We start from the raw sequence: 6,660 nt of genomic DNA on the forward strand, positions 1-6,660 counted from the left end.
TTCAGCATTTAACATCAACAGTGAAAAATGCAGTAAATCAAAGACATGATTCCGATTGGAATAACAGAGTTTCAGATCATCACGATTTTTCTCGCTTTAAAGATGCAATCTCAGTCGCTAGAATATGGTCTTATTTCTCAAACTGTATGGAACTGAAGAATGCATTTTTCATCGCAAAACTGATCTCATCTACACCAAAAAGACACACTCAGCCTTGCAAATTATGATTTCGGTCAATCATATTGGCCTCGACAGCCGTATTGGCCCTCGGCCATGCCTCGAGGCCAATACGACCGCCTCGACCAATATGACAGACCTCAGACCTATAACAGGGCCAATATGAAATTACATATTTATTAAAATATAATATTAAATCGGTACAATTTTGAATCGAATTACCCCTATCACATCCCTCGTTTACCAGTTAGGAATTATATATTAATTGAGATTGTTTTCAGCTTTTTCAAACTTTGACCAAATCACTTGAAATCTTAAGATTTAAGGAAAACCACGAGTTGACTTTTTTTTATAAAACACAGGCCCGATCTTGGATCTTGGTATGGTACTCTGCCATTTCCACTACACTAAAAAATCTCGGTTTTCTTTTGTGAAACGTAACTTGGATTGTTCTATAAGCACGCAACTGTAAATATTTTTTTTCTTCATTAAAACGTTTTCATAAGTGGTTCGTTGAAATATGGAAGATGTCTCCGAAAACTAACTGATATAAATTAAGGAAAAAATTAAGTCTGAACCTCTTATTATATCATTACCATTTACGAAAAGCATAAACAGCTAGAACAACGAAAAAATACAGGGACCGGTATATACAACAAATATAAAACTTAATACGAATTCCATCCATTCGAGTGGCTGTGACAAATACTAGTAGTTGTTTCAGAGGAAATTCGTATACGGAATGATTAACACAGGTTTAACTCCAACGGAGCTGTGGTACAGAAAAAACACTGATTCTAATATGACGTGCCTCAAATGGTAAAAAAGTGATGAACATGACCAACATTTCGTGCAACACATAGGCTGCGTCTATTCAAAACTATGAAGAAACTAGTCCTAATCGAAATAAATCACGGAAACTCCAGGTTATCATTGTTATACCATGGGCTGGCCATTTACATGTCGTTATTTAACCCCTCTCTATCGCTTGGGTAAAACAATGCGACGTAAATTACCAGCCCGTGCACGTGGTAAAACGGTGATAAAATGGAGAATCCGTTGTTTATTTCTTAATTTAACGGAATTACAACTTCTTATATACATGTAAGGTAGTACTGTACAGTTAGGTCAATTCTGCAAATTTGGTCTCATTTTGTTGAAAAAGCTGTTTTTGAGGCAGTCTACATAGAAATTTTAAGTGTTTCTTTCATGGTGTGTGGAGGTTCAAGTAACACAGGTAGCATTGAGAAGGTGGAAAAGGGGAAAATATAATAACACCCTTTTTTATTCATTTTCTCGCAATTTTAGGTCCTAAAGTTCATGCGAAATAAGTATTTTGAAATCAGCCAGTTGATGCTGAGAAGAGAACTTAATACGCGGCAGGGCACTGAAGCGTTCTGGATACCATTCGTCATTTGAATTACACCTGCTTACCATTACATATATTACATCTGTCGTTGTATAAATGTTTAACTACATTTAAACAATATATCCACTAAATTTCAACTTTAAATTAAGTTTTACAAAATTTGATCGGGTCAGCATGGTGTGCGAAACAGTGCGCCAAGATGTTACTGTATAGTGCACCCTAAGCTGCGGATTACAACGGTAGAGAATAATGCTCACGATGAAAATCCGAATTTTAAGATGAACCGTAACTTCTTTCACTGAATGCCAGCGATATATATACTCAGGGCGGATCCAAAAACGGAGATTCGCGGTTTTAGAATCTAATTGAAATGTTATGTATTGGGTTAATTATGGGTCAGTAAATAGTAAATGGTAATTAGCTAGTTCAGGATTAAGATTAAGGTTAACAGTTGCATGTACAGAATTTCTCACGACCATCTGTTGATTGATCCCAGCATGGTTTTATGTACAAATGCTAGTGTATTTTCCTTGAGAACGTTAATATCCATGATAATCGTGTTAAATAATTTGCAAGTTTCAATTGTGGCTCTACATAAAGGAATAGTTTGAATTTAAACATTGTGGGGAAGTTCCACCTCAAAGGTATGTAACCAATACTCCCAGGACAAATATAGTTGTGGTTGTTTCTGAAATACTATGCCGTAGTTAAGTCTATGAATATCATCTTCTGGCTTAGAAGACTGAGTGGTCATATGTCCTCTGACTGGCGAGAGTGGTATTATGATCATAACTAAGAGCATGAGCACAGAACTGACTTTACTAGCCACAACCCCTACAATTAAATGGAACAAAAATTAAATTGTGGTGAGTCATGTAAGTGGTGATCAATCACTTACGTGACAGACTATGCCACACAGAAAATAATGAAAAATATTTGTGCTTTTTGCGATGTTTAAAAAATATATATAAAACAAACAGTTTTGCGACGTCGCTTGTGAACCAATCAAAATCTGTCAGTGCACCTGTCCCTAACCTGACCAAAATGAGCTACATTCACCTTTTAACAGTCTGCCCTTACGGCCTAAGAAGCGTATTCTGACCCTTACCTTTGACATTTAATCTTGTGTCTCTGTTACGAAATTGTATTTCCTACGTTTACGTTTCCGACGTTTTCCTTGTTGAGTGTACTTGATATGATACTCGTGAATAAGATCCTCAGCTATATTCTGTACAGGCTCCCATGTCGCAGGCGACCCGTCGGCCCAGTAACACTTGTAATGTACTATACCATTTATTGTTTTCTTACCTGTTAATTTTGAGACTTCTTACATAGTTTCGTCGACGACTTGGTCGTATTTGATCTCATGATCATTTTGAACACCTGCCTCATCGTCACTTGACTCCTGGTCATTATTGACGTCATTGCCGTTTGTATCATCTTGAGGATTTCTGTATTCGTTCTGTCGACGATGGGTACGTGGATTCTTGTAAATTCGTATGTGCTGAGCATTTATTAAGGACTTTATTGGCTTGTGTGTCTGACAATTTACTAATTTGTATGTATGATTTGGTCCTAAATCCGTGATTAGAAATGGTCCATCTGATTTGTCCTGTAACTTGCGAGAAAGTCCATGGGGAATTTTATAAACTCTTAAGAGTACTTTTTGGCCAACCCGAAATGCGGGTTCTTTTACCTTTTTGTCATATTGTTCCTTGCTAATTTCTTGACGATGAGCTACATTTTCTGTGGCTACAGCCTTTGCTATTTTTAATTTTTCTATTAAATCTGTAACATCCCTATGTTTTCTTTAGGTTGTAACGCGACGTCGAAGGTTCAATTCATCTCATTACCAAAAACAAAAAACAAAAACAAACAAAAAAAAAACCAGATAGAACGGTGAGTATTCCGTCGCTTCAGTTGCTGGTGACATTATAAAAGCTATCATAATACCTGGTAATAGTGTGGGCCATTCATCGTGGTTTTTACTGCAATACGCTCGAAGACATTGAGCTAGCATGGAGTTCATTCGCGCTACTGTGGAGTTAGTTTGCGGATGATAAGAAGAAGTATAATGCCTTTTAACCTGAAATATTTCGCACAAGGCGCTGACTAGTTTTGACATGAAGGTTTGTCCTCTGTCTGAGAGTAAACATCTCGGTGCTCCATTACGACAAAATATTTCTGAGTACAGAATTTTTGCGACTGTTGCTGCTTCTTGATTTTTCATAGGGAATGCCTCAGCCCATCTGGAAAAACTGTCAACCAGTAACAAAACATATCTGTAACCATTTTTTGTAAGTGTTAACTCTAGTATGTCGATGTGCCATCTTTCAAAAGTATCCGCTATTGGCATTGCTGTCAATGGTGCTTTCTTGTTTTGATTTCTAGTTTTTATTCTTTGGCATCTATCGCATGATTGCACGTAATCGTCAATGTCTTGGTGCATAGATGGCCAATAGTACTTTATACCCTCATTGTTGCGAGGTGAGCTCCTCCATGTTGATCGTCATGATACGCGTGGAGCGCATCTTCTCGAAGTACTTTTGGTAGTGCAATCTGTTGAATATGACGGTTGTTTTCATCTACTTTTTTAGTCCGTCGTTGATACCAGTGATACAAGATGTTATTAAGAATACTATATTGATTATATTCAATACTTACCTTTCGAGCTAACTTGTTATCGTCTGGAAGCGTTCCATCCTTTAGGTATGCGTAAATGTGTATAAACTCTGGATAACGTTGTTGTAAGGTATGTAAGTCCTTTTTTATCAGCCGGCGGCTGTACAAGAGTGTCGTCTTAGGACTGATACAACGGTCTCTGGGTCGTGATCATAGCAAAAATGAACTTCTGTGATCTTATTCAGTGTACATTGTACTGGAAATAGATCAGTAGACTTAGGTCCGTCTTCCAGGTCGTCTTGATTAGTTTCGTTGGTCCCATATTCTCTCCTACTTAAAACATCTACGCAAGTATTTTCTTTGCCTTTGATGTGCTTGACATCAAATGTGTATTGTTGTAGAGCTAGTGCCCATCTGGAAAGGCGCCCTGATTTGTGCTTCGTATTCTGGAGCCAGCATAAAGCTTGATGGTCAGTGTGAATAATGAACCTGTTGTTTCGTATCGTTGTTTTTAATAGCGTGTATTATTGCTAGACATTCTTTCTCGGAAGTATGATAGCGTTTTTCAGTTTTGCTCAAGGACCTACCTCCGAAACTAATTATTCTCAGACGATTTTCATCGTCTCCTTGTGTTAAAATATGGCCTATTGCTGTATCTGATGCATCAGAAAAAATTTCAAAGGGTTTGTTCATGTCAGCATAAACTAATATGGGTGCCGACGTCATTGTTTTCTTAAGCTGTTCAAATGCTTGATGACATTTTATAGTCTATTTAAACGGCTGGTCTTTGTTAAGTAATTCGTTTAATGGCGAAGTTATTTGGGAATATGATTGAATAAATTTCCGATAGTAGTTCGTCATACGAAGAAAAGACCGTAATTCTTTTTGTGTTTTTGGGACTTGGAATTTTAAAACTGCGCTGATCTTCTCCGGATCTGCCTTGATTCCGTCTTTTGTAATTATGTGACAGAGGATTTTACTTCTTTAACAGCAAAATTGCACTTGGGTGGTTTTAAAGTGAGATTAGCCTTTGAAAGACAGTCAAATACTTGTTGAAGGTGACTTAAATGAGTTTGAAAATCTCTACTAAAAACTAATAAATCATCAACGTAAGATAAAACAAATTTCCAATTTTGCAAAATTTAATAATAAATTTCTGGATCCGCCTTAGATCCTTTTACCGGATATGACGTGGGCGTATTATACCTCGAAGTACTTGTGCCATAACCATTGAAAAGGATGCGGGAGAATTTGACAGGCCAAAGGGAAGTCTCAACCATTCGTAGATTCCCGACTGTAATGAACGCAGCCTTATGTCGAGTTTCATTGGACATTGGAATTTGCCAAAACCCGGACGCGAGATCAAGAACCGAAAAAAAATTTCGCCTTTGCCTCAGCGATCGCATCAAAAACGCTTTCTAATCTTGGTAAAGGAAAGTAAATTGGTTTAGTTTGTCTATTTAACTTTCGGTAGTCAACAGTAAACCTATAAGTATTATCTTTTTTCTTAACTAGTATGACCGGAGAAAACCAGGCTGATTGAGAAGGAACGATTATTTCGTTGTCCAACATTTCTTGTATTTGTTTATCTACCTCTCTTTGGAGGTGTGGCGGTTGTCTGTAAAATGGCATTTTGACCGGTGTGCCTTCAGTTTCTATTTTATGACGATAGGATCTTGACATTCCTAATTCTTGCAAATTTGTTGCGAAAACCGATTTGTTCTTTTGAAGAAACTTTTGCAACAGTAACTTTTCTCTTTCCGGAAGATCTGATGCATTCAAATTAAATACTAAATTTTCCCTTGTTTGTTCTTTGTTTGGATATGTGATTGTATTAATGTGTGCTTGTCTGTTTTTCTTACCTTGATCGAGAGGTTGAATGCCTTTTAAATCGATATCGACACTGCTTGCCAATACAAAGTTATGTGGCAAATGGACATTCTTCTGAGTAGGATTTAAAATTCTAAGTATTGACTTACTTTTTTGTACTGTAACAACACACCTCGCCGCCACTATACCTTTTTATATAGACTATTGTTTGGTTCTAAAAGTACCTGATCTTCCTCGTCTCTTCTGGAAACATGCACTTGTAACAGGACTTCAGAATTTGGTGGAACCACACAATGTTTCATGCATCTGACATACCCTGAATTGGTCTCAAGAGAACATAATCAGATAGTTCCATTGAATTTTGAGCAATATTGATAGTGACGTTATTTGCTCTAAGAAAATCTAGGCCTATTATTTCTGAATGTGGTAATGTGTCAATTACATGAAATTCAAATTCAAAACATTTTCCATTGATCTTGATGTTTAAATTTATTTTACCTAATAACCTTAATCTTTGATTTCCTACTCCTACCATTGAATAGATATCACTTCTGTTTAAAGAAAGCTGACCAACTGTTATTTTACGCCAAAAAAGGACTGAGAAATGCAGGAAATGTCTGCATCTGTGTCTACTAACGCATTCGTGGTTACCCCATTGAAAG

General features: G+C 36.9%; 1 pseudogene; it reads right to left on the bottom strand.

Moving 5' to 3' along the window:
- Positions 1-2,663: 2,663 nt before the first annotated feature.
- LOC148597927 (uncharacterized) lies at positions 2,664-4,894 on the bottom strand (annotated as a pseudogene).
- Positions 4,895-6,660: the final 1,766 nt, after the last annotated feature.

The sequence above is a fragment of the Perna viridis genome, chromosome 14 (genome assembly GCF_037379345.1).
Source record: "Perna viridis isolate PV_CMFRI_1.1 ecotype Kerala chromosome 14, ASM3737934v1, whole genome shotgun sequence".
Taxonomy (NCBI): domain Eukaryota; kingdom Metazoa; phylum Mollusca; class Bivalvia; order Mytilida; family Mytilidae; genus Perna; species Perna viridis.